Genomic DNA, 14,872 nt, shown 5'->3' on the forward strand with positions numbered 1-14,872 from the left:
AAATCAAGGTGTCATCAGCAGAGCTTCATTTCCTTCTGGAGATTCAAAGAGATTGAGCTTCCTTGCCCTTTTCTAGTTTCTAGGTACTGTCTGCATTCCTTGGCTCATGGTCTTCTTCCTCCATCTTTAAGGCCAGCTACGTTGTCTCTTTCTGACCCTGCTTTGTTATTACATTTCTTTGACTCTTCTGCCTTCCTCAGTTTGAAGAGGCTCTTGGTGGCCAAATACAGAATAAATTTGAGCATAAAAAAATAGTGACACTAATGGATTATGACCTGTTGACTAGAAGGCTCCTTAAGTCATTGTGATAATAAATGAGAGAGAAGGGAAGGTTCTCACTTACGGAATCCCACCTAATAAATATAGAAGGATTCCATCATGAAATCTGCCTGTGAAGAATAAGGGGGGGAAAAAAGGAATTAGAAAAAAAATTAAGGAAAAAAAAATAAAAAGAAAAAATAAAAAAAATATAGGAGTAAGATAGTCAGAAAAGTATTATTTTTGCAACTACTACTGTAACAATTAATTCAGGCAAAAATCATCAACCAAAGCTAAAACTGTTTCCCCACCTATAACTTAATAATTAAAAAGAAAAATGTTGCCCCCCCCCCCAAAAAAAAGAAAAATGTTAATCTTACAGTGAAAAAAATCTGACAGATATCACCTTAACTAAGCAATCAAAGTTAATACTGCCATTAATGGAACGGACTAACATGCGGTGCCTCCTTGTGTGCTGTCCTAGGAAGGACACAATACCCCTTATGTGGTATTCCTGCCCCAATCCCATAATCTAAATCTGCTCTTGAGGAAACATCAGACAAATCCTCATTGATGTACATTATACAAAACAAGTAATCTTACATTTCAAAAATATCAGTGTTATGAAAGATAAAGAACTGTTCAGATTAAAGGAGACTAAAGAGACATGACAACTAAATGCAACATGTTTCTAGATTGGATTTTGTATTTTTGTTATAAAGGACATTATTAGGGCAATTGGAAAATTTTTATTATGGACTATTGGGTTATTTGTTCTTTTTCTTATAGGTTATGGCAAAGGCTATGAGTAAGCAGTTCACCACATGGTCAGATGCACAGTAGTCTTCAATTCAAAAAGTGAATTAAAATAACTTTAAGGTATCTTTATTTGTACATATAACTAAAAAAACAATGTTCACAGATTTTGTGGATAAACAATCATGTTTATATATTCCAGTTCAACACCCTAAACGAAAAAACTGGAAAGACATAAAAAGAGCTTTAAGCCTGTTACTATGCCTGGCTTTGAATATCACCAAAAAGATAAAGCAATAACTATCATGTTATTAGAAGATTTCATTATGGAAAGAGGAAAATAAAGAAACTAAAAAAAAAAAAAAATGTAGAAAAGGAATCACTGAACCATATTGTTAGAAGGAAGCTAAGCTTATCAGGTCTGACCACTCACCGACACAAGAAAATACCACTGACAAATGATCTATATGCAGTGTACTCCAGAGATAAGACGGTTCAATGATTTAAAAAAGCACTGCTGGACAAGTAACTGTTAAAATTTACTTCTTTATAATCTTCCAAATGCTTATAAATAACAAACATCTGTTTGGCAAACTGTTTTAGAATTCTGTCAGGAATCAAATGCAACTTTCAGTGCCTGCATTTATTAAAATTCACCCTTTAAGGCATCACTTAATCATTTTTCTGGGATGTCAACCCATCTTCATGATTGCTCTATTACTGGTGGGGCCCTAGGAATATCAGAAATGTCATTCAGAACCTTGGCATATAATTCTTCTGGACCTAGAGGCTTGAAATCATTTAAAGCTAGATGACCTCTTACTGTCTATTTTCTTAGTCTTTGTTCTAGTTTATCTAATTTAAAGAGCAACCTTTTATCACTTGAGCCCAGGAGTTTGAGGCTGCAGTGAGCTACAATGACACCACTGCACTCTACCCAGGGCAACAGAGCAAGACTCTGTCTCTAAATAAATAAATAAAATAAACTTAAAAAAAAAAAAGAGCAACCTCTTGTTACGTAAGTTAGAAGACAAAAAGGAAATATGCTAGGTATTCTCTGTCATCTATTATTTTAACTTTCCTAAACTGAAGATTCATGATTTCCTTCTTATTCCAGCTGTGAATTTATCTGTAAGAATCATCTATACTGTCATTAGGTTTTCCTTCTAAACATCAGTCATCCTAAAAATCCTATTCCTCCTCTGACAATATCCTAAGAGATTCATGGCCCTCTCTTCTACTCGATCTTTATTATCAGTTCCTCCTTATGACTTATATACTCTATTCATTAAAATAAAACAAAACAAAAACGAAGTCCCAGTAGATGCAGCCAAGGGGTTGGGGGTGAGGAAAAAGGGGAGATGGTAAGGTGACTTGGGGTGGGGATTGGGCTTTAGCTCCACCTTAATTTCTACCTGCCACTACCCCACCAAATTCTATTAATTTGGCTAATTAATATCTTTCCTCAGTCACTAGAAGTACTATGTAAATATAGATATACTCCCGGTTCTACTCTGACCCCTTCTCCCACCAGAATGCTTCCTAAACTTTTCATATAAAAGGTATGGGGCATTTTCAGACTTTTCATTCCTTTCAGTGGTACACTGCCCATTTGAATCTTAAACCATACTCTTACTATGAAGACTTCCATCACAACTATTTAATAGTTTGCTTTTATACCAATATTGTAGCCTGAATTAAGATGGTATCATCTATGCCCCCATCTTCCAAATAAATATTCTAACCACATTTGTACAACCAAATAATGTATTTCCATATAGATGTCTAACTTGTTCAACTACTGGGTTACTTCCTGTCCCCTCCTGTGGCAAAAACAGCCACTAATTCACCCACAAATCCATTCTTTCCTTCTATGACACAAAATTCTCACTGGGAAATAGCTGCCCTGCCAGGGACTACTTTTCCTAGTTCTCCTTATACCCAGATACCCACATTCATATGACTTGTTTACATCAATGTAACATAAAAAGAACTGATATGCACTAGTTTTTAAGAAGCATGGTTGCTTGACATGTATTTATAGATTATGATATAAAGAATCAGAACTCCCTTATTACAAGTGGGTTAACTATCCTTAGGGATAGTCAAGTACTGCTCTTTGACATTTACAAGTCACTGACATATTAAACCTCAGTTTCTCGAACAGACTCAAGTAAAATCTTTATTTGAATTCATCCTGAGCATTAATGGTACCAGTGTAGCACTAGGTCTGCCACTCCAAGGAGTCTTGAGTAAAAAACATCTGTGGTCACTGCGTGAGTTTTTAGTGAGGAGGTACTTGTTTATATTCCTTTCTCCCAATGCCCATGGAAGGCAGACATTGCCTGCTGACTTTTGCACATTCCTACATTCAAAGGCATTTAATAAGTGTCTACTATGTATCAGTTTCTACATTCAAAAATATTTAATAAGTGTCTACTATGTGTCATTGTTCTAGACACTTAGAGTAACTTCAGTAACCAAAACAAAGATCCCTACCCTAATGAAGCTTAAATTCCAGTGTCAGATATACCAGTCATTTAGAGTTGGCACAACAGCTTAAAACCCATCTGCCAACCTTTATGTAAGGGCTTAATAAACACGGGCAATGATAAACTGTTGGAATGACATGGAAGGAGCTGTACTGTAGATATTCTCCTCTGTGGGATAATAATGCTACAAAATCAAGCTAGTATTCCCACTAGAAAACAATGCTCCAACTTATTAGGGAGGACAAAGGGTACATTCTTGGATACAATTGAAGAATAAAAGGAAGCCCAAGAAGAAAAGGCTTGGAAGGTGGTAAAGGAAATCATTGTCAATGCAAGAACTTGACACAGTGGCAAAAGAGTAGCAAATAAAATTCCCACTTGGAGCTTTAGATGAGACAAACTCTTCCACAAGTGAGGAGTTTGTTACAGTAAGATTTATAGGAACAAAGCAGTATGAAACACTATAATAATCAGGAACAAGCCAGTATGGAAGAAGAATCCTATTGTTTCCTCCAGAAGGAAGTGCAGCCTTGAATGGTTGTTGAGTCTGTACCAAGGCATAGGAAATTGCTATCTGCTGACAGGGCAAATTACAAAGTGGCTCTCCTGCAGCATGTGTCTGAAATGTGACAAGAGAATCATTAAGCAACAAAGACCTTCCATCTATTTGTACTAACTCACCTAGGAATAAATGATACAATTAGTAGAAATGAAGGCAATATTGTACAGTAGCCATTTGATCCAGCTTTTGAGGCAGAAGACTCAGATTTGAGTACAAACTATATGTACATATATTATGTGAGTATATATAGTGAATATATAGAGAGACACAAAGAGACACTAACTATGTACAGACTTTAAAACACAACCCTACAAATGGGCAGCATTTGCTATAGTTTAGTTAGTGTAATAACCCATCCTTTGCATGCTGCTTCGTTCTTTTGATGAATTAAATTTAGATAGAAAAAAAGATGACACGAGGTCAGTTGTATATATTTAAAAAGATGAGGAAAAAAACTTGATTAGGAAAACATGCTAACACTCTGTTAATCTGGGTTGAACATCTTACTTTATAAAAAGATAAAGAATGCTTTGGACTTAGCATATGCTATCTTTTCCATTATATAATAAACCCAAACTTACAAAAGAACAACATTTGCTACAGTTTTACCAGTGTAATAACTCATCTCTTTTGCTAATATCATTAATATCTGACCTTAATTAATATCTGACATCTATTATGAAACATGTATCACAAAGCCACTTCCATTAAAAAGTATAATTAAAAATTCTTTGCCAACAATTCAAATGTATGGCTTAATGGAGAAGGTAAAAGATACCAAATGCCCTTTCCACCATTGCTCCTTATTCCCAAGAAAGGTACATGGCATAGGGAACAGGCTTGTAGTCAGTCAGCCTTAGATTCAGATCCCAGTTCTGTCCAAACACTAGTTATGTGACCTTAGCAAACTACATATGCTTTCTGATCCTCAGTTTCTTCGTCTGTAATAAACACCTATCTCGTCTATGACTTTTCTATGTATTCTGGAAACACATTTTTCAAAGATTCAAGTCAAATGTGGAAATGCATACGAAAGTGCGGCACAGCCCCTGTCATAGGACAGGCTTTCTTCTCTCCCTATCCCATGCCTAACAAGAGGAGTAAATGGGTAGAAAACAAAAAAGGGCACAGAAGTTATAAACTTCTGTAAAGTTATAAACTCCATATTACATCACTCCTCATTTTCCCAAGCCCTATTTGTATTTCTCACTTTCAATCTTTTGAAGCTTTTCTATTGCTCACACTCTCTCCTACAGGGTTAGAGCAGGAGGTAGGTTTCACAATGCCTAGCAAGCAGGTGGGAGAAATTACGAAGGCTTCTGTACTGAACTTCAGCTTAACAGCAATGTCTCATTGAGACAGTCTAAGCATCCCAGCATGGAACTCATAACAGAGTGATTTTTAAATAGGGAGGAGCTAGGAAGGTGGGGAGGGAGGGTGATTAGCAAGGCTATCAGTTCCTCCACCTCATAAGCATAGCACTTGTAGGCCAAAGCACTATTTGTCCAAAGAGCTGGGAAGACTTAAAAAAACAAAAACTAAAAATCGATCAGAACACATTTTACCACCAAAACATTACTACACCTCTGTTAGGTTTTTAAAGGTTAACTGCAGTGGAGTGCCTAGAAATCAAACCAAAAGGCTTACGTTACAGAAAAGACTTTCTCTGGGAAAATGGATTTTGATTTTCAGAGAATTGACAAATTTTCAGAACACAATCTACCTATAATTCTAGTTTGTTCCTTTTCTTTTTTTTTTTTTAGAAAATCTATTTTACAAACCTTAAAAAGCTAACCATTTTCAAATGCTCATGCCTGTTTGTTCTAAATATTACTTATACGTATTAAAGGCAAATATCCAGAATACGTAGTCTATGCTTTTGTCAATTAAAAAAACTAAATGTGAGTTTTGAGGCCTGGTGCGGTGGTGGCTCATGTCTGTAATCCTAGCACTCTGGGAGGCTAAGGTGGAGGATCATTTTGAGGCCAAGAGTTTGAGACCAGACTAGGCAATATAGCAAAAACATGTTTCTACAAAAAAATTTAAAAGATGAGCCAGGCGGGCATGGTGGCACGCACCTGTAGTCCCAGCTACTCAGGAGGCTGAGGCAAGAGGATCACTGAGCTATGATGGAGCCACTGCACTCCAGCTGGTGCAGCGGAGTAAAACCTTGTCTTAAAGAAAAGAAAAAAAAAAAAAGAGCTGAGTTTTCATGATAGTGGCTATTTTCTTGACACAATGTAGAAAAGTTGTCATCCAAATAGCCATGCTTACCTGTTAACTGACATCATAACTATCTACTTCAATACGTTATTTTTCTAATTTTATTGCAAAAGTCTGAAATATTTTTAAAAAGCCTTGATTTCAAATTTGTCTTCTCATAATAAAACCTCTTTGTAAGTGTTGTGTGGAGCCTGTATATCTGCATCAAAAACATCTGCAATGAACTAATGTCTAGAAAAATATTAAATCAAGTTTTCCTGCCTAGAGAATTGAATCCATTTACTCGAGGCTAAATCCTTCCAGTGCAAAGGGATTTATTACAGTTTCAGAGGTATCACACACTTAATGCCATCAAAAACTAAAAGTATTATAATGGATTATCACACTAAAAAGATCTACCAATCTACAAAACTTGTAACAGCCTGATAATCATAGACAGTTCCATCGCAACTGTGGAATCCTAGAGGGCAGCAGTCATGTCTTAATCATTTTTATAACATCACACCATAGGTTTAATAAATGTTTGCTTAATGAGTGGAATAACACTGTGTTTGCTTGAGAAAGTTCAATGGCAAGTCCATGGGTCAGTTTTTTACTACAATTTTTACTTATTTGATATCTAATTGTATTCCAAATTATAGACTCTGAAACATTTCCTTACAGTTTTATTAATTCAGTTATGTGTTGCTTAATGACAGAAATACATTCTGAGAAATGTGTTAGGTGATTTCGCCATTGTGTGATCATAAACTGTTCTTATACAAACCTGCATGGTACAGCCTACTACACACCTAGGCTATAAGGTATAGCCTATTGCTCCCAGGCTACAAAACTATACAGCATGCTACTGTATGGAATACTGCAGGCAATTCTAACACAACTGTAAGTATTGTTTAAACATATCTAAACTTAGGAAAGGTACAGTATAAAAGATACAGTATAAAAGATTAAAAAATGGCTGGGCAGTGTCTCACACCTGTAATCCCAGCACTTTGGGAGACCAAGGCAGTAGGACCGCTTGAGGCCGAGAGTTCAACACCAGCCTGGGCAACAAAGGAAGACCCCATCTCTACAAAAATTTAAAAATTAGCTGGGTGTGGTGGTACGTGCCTGTAGTCCCAGCTACTCAGGAGGCTGAGGCAGGAGAATCATTTGAGCTCTGGAGTTCAAGGTTGCAGTGAGCTATGATCATGCCACTGCACTCTAGCCTGGGTTAACAGAGTGAGACCCTGTCTCTAAAAATCAATCAATAAATTTTTAAGAGATTAAAAAATCATACACCTGTTTAGGCAGCTATATTACAACCGTATGGGATCACCATTGTTGACTGAAATTTTGTTACGCAGTGCATGACTGTATTACAAAATCTTCGATTGTGTAGTGGAAGCACACATTTATATAGGCTGAAAAACTACTAGAAACTATCTGGCCCAACTACCTTTCATTTCAAATCACAAAACAGAGGCCTAATGAGTTTACTGAACTGCCCAAGGCCATGTAGCTCTTCACTGTCAGAAATGGAACTAAAATCCAGATGGTCTTCTACCTTCTATTTTTTTCCTTATTTCAGCATGTTGCCTTCTCTGTTCCTTTCCAAATGCCTGATTGCTATTATTTTATAATTATCCTTCTCTGTAAAATACCAGTCACATCAGAACAAATGTTAGAAATCAATAAACTTGCCATGAAACAATGTTAAGTATTCACTTATACACAATAACCATCAACTTTTTCCACCTCACCCCAAATTCCACTTAATGCTAAGAAATGAAAGTTATATTAAAAAATTAGAGAAATGAAGATCCTTGTCAGTCAGCTAAAGAAAATCTAGACTCCACATACTGTTAGGAACAGAGGCTGAAAACCAGACAAGCGTGAAGTTTCAGTCGTCAGTACTTTCCTCCTAGCACTTCCTTCCTGTCCCTACTCTTGCCCCCAATAACCCAGCAGTCTTACCCTACAAACTATGTATTCCTTTACACATATTACAGCAAGAAAATCGGGACTTCTTTTTGTCCTAGGTGGACACAAACATAAGTCATAATTAGAATTGTAGTGACTGTCAGTAGTAATGTATAGCAAATGCATTTCTTAAAAATCTAGGATTTTTTTCTTTTGCATAATCTGGACTTTCTTTATTCACTAAAATAGTAAAAAAGATTTATTTAAAATAAATCTTATTAAAGACTTCAACTACAAAGAGTTTCCAGTTTATATTAGGAATATAAAAATGACCTTTAAATTCACATTTGCAAGATTGTTTAAAATATTTTATAAAATCATCTTCAGTCTAGAACAAAACCTTCAAAACAAAATCTAAAGAATTTATTTAACTTCAACCTATGTAAAAGCACTAGGCTAGTTTTACAATATTTTAGTAGAGGTGTACTTAAAGTATTTGTTGTATATAGAAAAAGACTATAGTTATAAAGTCATATAAATATACCCAGAACCACATCCCCATATACAATTCAAAACTTATTTAATATTTATTGTGCAAGGGGCTGTTCTCAAAGATTAATATAAAACAGCTTCTCACCAGAGTGACTACTAGGTCAAAAATCACAGACAAGCATGGAAATAATTACAATGCAAGGAGAAGGGTGCTTTGACATGGGGTTTTGTGAGAGCACAAAGAAAGAGGTCATCATACCAATGTCTTGCTAAGTGTGTGCCACAATGACAATGTATATTTATTAATGTTCAAGTGTATAGTCTTCCGGTACCTCTTTCCTCCTTCTGGTTATACAAGTTTGAGTGCTGCTTCTCTCATACTCTTTAAGCCCCATCCCAAAGTAGCCAAACCCTGAACCACCAAGTTTCAAAGCCAGCATTAGTAAAAGGAATTGTCTCTAGATTTTCAGTAGTCAGTGCTGATAAAAAGAGAGGACAAGATGCTGCTGCTATCCACTTGGCATATTTATAAACTGAGCAACATTTCAGAAGCAGCAAAATTTGCCTGTGGCATCTTCCAGGCTGGGGTTTGCCATATACAGCTGATACTGTATCTGCGATTGTTGATGCCCATCTTCTCAAATGCCAGAAATAAAGAATGAACAAAAGGAAAAGAATGCAGGGTTCTTGCCTGCAAAATTCAGGTAGCCACAGGGGATATGCAATGTGTAGCTAAAGTTCTAGAAATAATCCCTTGAGAGCCCTCCACTTCCTAGGAGAAAGTACGGAGTCCAGAGACCCTGCATGTCAGCAATCCTACCAGTCCCCAAACAACAGTAACAGCAGCAATTCTAAGAATCAGAGGTTAAAGCAAAATGGAGTATATGCTATATGCTTCAAGGAACCTTCTGTCTCACAGCTTACTGTACACTCAAACAAGGGAAACTGAAAGGCACTGCTACCGCAGGTTGGGGTTAGGGGGAGTTGAGACACAGAGGCTTGTAAGTCAGTCCATTAGTACGTCAATCGTACATTATTCTATAACCTGAAATTGCATGATTCTGTCTTTCCTGGAGTGGGCTTCCAGATCTTAAAGGTAAACCGAATCCAAACCAGGATATACTGCCGAGTCTGCTAGTTCCAAGACAACAGTAGTGCTGCTGCAGCCAAGGATTCCTTGGCATAAAAACATGTTAAAATGGTATTGGCAGCAGCACCGGCTCTTCTCTTTCACCCTCTGCTGTTACTATAGCTCCTTTTGCTAAATCTGCCTCTGAGTTTAGACAGGAGTTGGATGGTTCATAATCACCCAGCAGCTGCAGCTGAGCAATACTCAGCCTAATTGTGGCACTGAAGCAGCTGAGAGGAAGAAAAGAGATAATACATACCCTACCATAACCATACACAAACTGCCGTGCACACTACCAATAAGATGTCAAGATAGTTTAATAGGAACAGATTATTTCCTTTAAAGAACAGCAGTTGTACCTCGCTAGAGAACTTGTATTTATATCATAAGCCTGTTTAAAATGTGAACTGAAGGTGACCTAAACCATGTAGGGCTCTGAACAATAGATGATCTTACTGATACTTCCTGTAAATATTCACACAACAAAGCCAGAGCCACAAACATCACTTTATAACATGACTGACAGTTCCTGTAATATAAGAATTTGGCACAGATGTGATCCCTTCTTCAACTCTACATTACAACAATGCAGAGCAACACCAGTAACTAAAACAGCAAGCCATTACGCAAAGCAAGTAAAACAGCATAAAGCAATGATTCTCTGCATTTCTGAAACTCCAGCACCATACTGTCATTTGTTTTCTTTAGAAACAAAACATATTCTTCCTTCAGGTGCTATCCATCTTCATAAAGCTTAAACAAAAACTTATTTTATGCTGAGAATTTCATGACATCCTTAAGAATATAAAAACTAAGGCTGAAATTACTGATGTAAAGAATTACTGCTCTAGAAAATCGAAATGGATAAAAGTCAAGATTTACTACCTTTATGCCATAATTGAGTTTTGAATTTTAACTGCTATGTTACATATAGTCTTCTGAAAAACAGGGTATTTGATGACACAACAGTATCCATTCACTTAACATATTTTGATTACCTATTTGTCACTTACAACATACAAGCTGAAGAGTATTTAAAATTATTAAAACCTGATGTCTTCTATCAAATTAATATATTAAAGAAAACCAAGTAGAACTTCATGTAAAATTTTGTTTTCAAAATTCTCTATTGTACATTTGGAAGCGAGTACATAACTTTTTCAAGGTAGTTTTATATACTAGCTGGTATATGACAATTATGATTTAGTAAGTCTAATCCAGTTTGCAAATGACAGCCTAGGCAGTGTTCTAAAATCAATCACCAAATATTAAATTCTTAATCCAAGCACCTTATATAGTACATTACACAGAAACGTCTTTAAAAAAAAGTTTCACGTAAAATAAAACACACACATAGAAAGCATGTATGGCTTCATCAACTAAGACCAACACCCCTGCAACCCTCACCAGGTTAAAAGAACTTTGCCACCACTTCAGAAGCCAGGTCCCGATTACAATCTCCTCCCTTACCCCATATTTTTACTTTTACAGAAATCATTTCCTTGCAGGTTTTTAAAAAATATATAGTTTTATCACCCAAGTTTGCATTCTTACACACCAGAGCTTAGAATTGCTTTAAAATTTTTTTTATATTAGGCTTCTTTCTTAATATAATGCTAACAGAAGTAATAAATGATGCCTACACTGAATTTGTAAAGAAAAATTACCCGAAGTCAGGTGTGGTGATGTGCACCTGTAGTCCTGGCTACTTGGGAGGCCAGGCTGAGGCCAGAGGATCACTTGAGCCCAGGAGTTGGAGATCAGCTATAGTAGGACCCCACCCATCTCAAAAAAAGAAACAAACAAACAAAGAAAAGAAAAATTACCCATCATAATAAATTATTTACTACCTAAAATGATGCAAATTTGCACTCTGATGAACAAGTCTCATACCACAGGTTGGTAACATTTCACTTATAGTGGGTCATTGGTATTCTTTTAGCACATTTATTCTCTTACCATTACATACCACAGAAGAGTTTTATTTGCATGAACATTGATTTTTTAGCTTGAGAATTTCCTGAACTAAAAAAAAAAACTGAGACCACATATTAATATTATACTTCAACCGTAAGACAAATTCCACCTATCCTAGGAAGATAGGTCAAAGCTGTAATTTCACTTTCAGCTGAACAGAAAGGAGTCAATTTTGTGGTTTATGAAGTCAGCAAAAACTAACTGCAAAATTAAAGCTATTATAACATTACAGTGGTTACAGCAGGGTAGATATTTCAAGAGCTCTTTTATCTTTAATCCTGGAAACATGGATATAAACTGTCTTGAATTTAGATTCACATCAAAAGCAATTGTCTTTTTCAAATTTAGGACCCTCTAAATTGTCAACCTGCGTTTAAAATCTCCACTGAGGTTTAGCTAATGTCCAAAAATTAAAACACAATTTAATTTCCTTTTCTTAAATGTCAACTATGGCAGGGGTCTCACATATTTGTAAGGAAAAAAAACCCATATATATGGCTTGGTAAAATAAAACTGTCTTACAGTACAATATAGGAAAATCATCTGTGATGCATATAAGATCCTTGGCTTCTAATACAAGACACTCCTTTATTAACTGTCCATTAAAACTGTTTCCTGTTCACTGTGTGCCAAGCATTGTGATAGTTATTAGAAATTTACCATGTACTTTTCCTTCAATGTACAGTCACATGTACATATTTAGTACTAATTTCCTTAGTGTGTAATTTAACTTTAGAAACTTAACAGGATGCTTTAAATACACTTAAAATTATCAAGATATCTTTGGCACTATGATCCCACAATTATAATGAGCAAATATACTATTAATGCAATCATATCCTATATACGTGAAACCATCTATGTGAAAACACACACCAGTGGAATAAACGGCATAAAGTTGTCATTCTACTAAAGATTTTTTCATTATTTACTTTAATAGCTTACAAATTATTAGACCCTATGTCATTACATGCCCGTTTCAATTAATTATGCGGGAAATAATCCAACCAAATCAGAATTAAGTTGTGTCCTACTCACTACAAACAAAAACTAAAGCAGTCCCTATATTAGACCCGACTTTCGAAGAGCTGCTTAAAACTCTGCCCACGCCTAATAAAGCAAAAGCTGGAAGCAATTACCAAGCAAAACACACTTTAAACCAAAATTTTCTTTAACACATGTGGACAGAGAACGGAACCAAATGGGAGGCAAAGTGGCATGATACTGTAAAAGTGGACGCTGAATAGTAAATTTCCCAACCCCCAATCCAAAACAAAGGAAAACTTTAACATGTTGCGGTTTTCAATCAAACCAAGTGAAGCCAGAGGCTCACCCACTCGCCCCATACACCCTCGTCCTCCCAGCACAGCTGCCACCGTCGTCAGCCGACACACAGACCCCCAACCTCTAGGACAGAAGGGGGCCACTGCCCTCGCCCAGTACTTCGAGCTGTAGGGACAAAAATAAGCCTCGCCTCCACCTTACCGGGGGCCCACACTACTTTGAAGACAGGGGCGGGAGATGGGGGGTAGTCCCAACGCCCTGAGGATCTCAAGTCGGACTAGGGCGGAGACCGAGTAGGGGGCGAGCAGGTAGCGCGGAGAAGGAGACACGCCCGCCGGGCAAGCCGGGCTGGGGGAGGGGAGAACTTTCTCCCCAACTTCCCGACTCCGGGCTGGAAGGGGCGGGGAGCGGCGGCGCCTCCGGCCGCCGGGGCCTAGCGTTGCGCGGGCTGGGGTCGGCCGCCTCCGCCCGCGGAGCCCCACCAGGTCCTTACCTGCCCTCCGGCCGCGCTCTCATGAGTCGCTGCTGCAGCAGCTCGGGCTGGCGGGGCGGGGGCGGCGGACGGAGGCGAGGCCCACGGGCCCTCTCCCTCCTCCACCTCCTCGTCCCGGGGCGCCCGGCAGCAGCGACGACGGCACAGCCGGCCTGGGACTCGTTACTTCAGGAGGAGGGAATTCCCGGGCTCCCCACCCATCGGCCGCACTCTCCACCTCCTCTCCTCCCGGCTCCGCCCCTGCACTCCTCGCGGAGGCGGGGGCTGCGGCTACCTGCGCGCGGCCGCCCGCTCACCGGAACTCGCGCCGCGCCGGCCCGGCTCCCGCGCCCTTCGCTTTCCGGCGCTGGCGCCCCACCGCGTCCCCGCCGCGGGCTCCGGGCCGCCCCGCAGCCGTCCGGGTCGGCGGCCGGTCCGAGTCACTTCTCCCGACCCAACATGGCGGCAGGGTCCGGGGCGGATTCCCGGGGCGGCGCAGGCTGAGGGGGCGTGAGGAGGAGGCGCTTCTCCACCCCAAGAGCAGGCCCACGGCGCCGCTGCCCGCCCGCGCGCCCGCAGACCCTCGGCCCGCCCGCCGGGCTGCGCGGGGATTGAATGGGGCGCACTGATTCCGCCCCTCAGCCTTGCCCAGCTCTCCGTAGTGCCCAGGGCTTCGGGGCTTTGTTTTTGTAGGGGAGGACAGGGTTGAGTTTTCTTGGTTGGCTGTTTGCTTGTCAGTACTATGCTTCCTCACCCTTTGTCGTTGGTAGTAAAATCTCAGCCCCACCGCGTGAGCCAGGGGGGCGTTACTCACACCCTCATCACCATCCTGAACGCCGTCCAAAAACGTTTGCGTCTGGCCTCCTTCCTAGGCAGGGATCCTGTCCCCGGCCCCGGCGCTTCCTGTTGACTGTAGGTCGAACCAGCCTTGCCGGAGGGAAACCGAAGCTGAGTTTTGTTGGCGACTATCCCAGTAATGGTGGCTTTGGCTTATGTTGGGACAGCGTATTCTTATATGATCCTGGCAACATCCCAGTGAGGAAACTGGGACAAGTATCCTGCTTGACAGCCGCGGAAACTGAGACTGCAACCCCAAAAGTGGAACAGCCACAACTAGAATCGTGTTCATCTGAATCCATGCACTTTTCCCCTTAGCCTGGGAGCCAGTCGCTGAAGAAGAAGGGGGAGGATGCAGAACTGGGGTAAAGATGAGGGTTAGTCAAGGTCTGCATGGGCTCAACCTCGAGGCTCTTCTAACTGAAGTCGCTTCTGCCCTGCCAGACTCTAAAGTAATTTCCTCTCTGTGTTTCCTCTTTGGTAGGGTT

The 14,872-nt window shown here is 39.5% G+C and overlaps 1 protein-coding gene across 2 annotated transcripts in view; it reads right to left on the bottom strand.

Moving 5' to 3' along the window:
* YES1 (YES proto-oncogene 1, Src family tyrosine kinase) overlaps window positions 1-13,713 on the bottom strand; it is a 68,419-nt gene extending 54,706 nt beyond the window's left edge. The window contains exon 1 of one of the 2 annotated variants that reach the window (XM_069468205.1): window positions 13,569-13,713. The gene's annotated coding sequence lies outside the window, so the exon portion shown is untranslated. Of the gene's footprint in view, window positions 1-11,481; window positions 11,533-13,568 lie in introns of those variants that run through there. The other variant, XM_069468207.1, reaches the window with a different exon arrangement.
* Between the last annotated feature and the right edge of the window lie 1,159 nt (window positions 13,714-14,872).

The sequence above is a fragment of the Eulemur rufifrons genome, chromosome 5, assembly GCF_041146395.1.
Source record: "Eulemur rufifrons isolate Redbay chromosome 5, OSU_ERuf_1, whole genome shotgun sequence".
Lineage (NCBI taxonomy): Eukaryota > Metazoa > Chordata > Mammalia > Primates > Lemuridae > Eulemur > Eulemur rufifrons.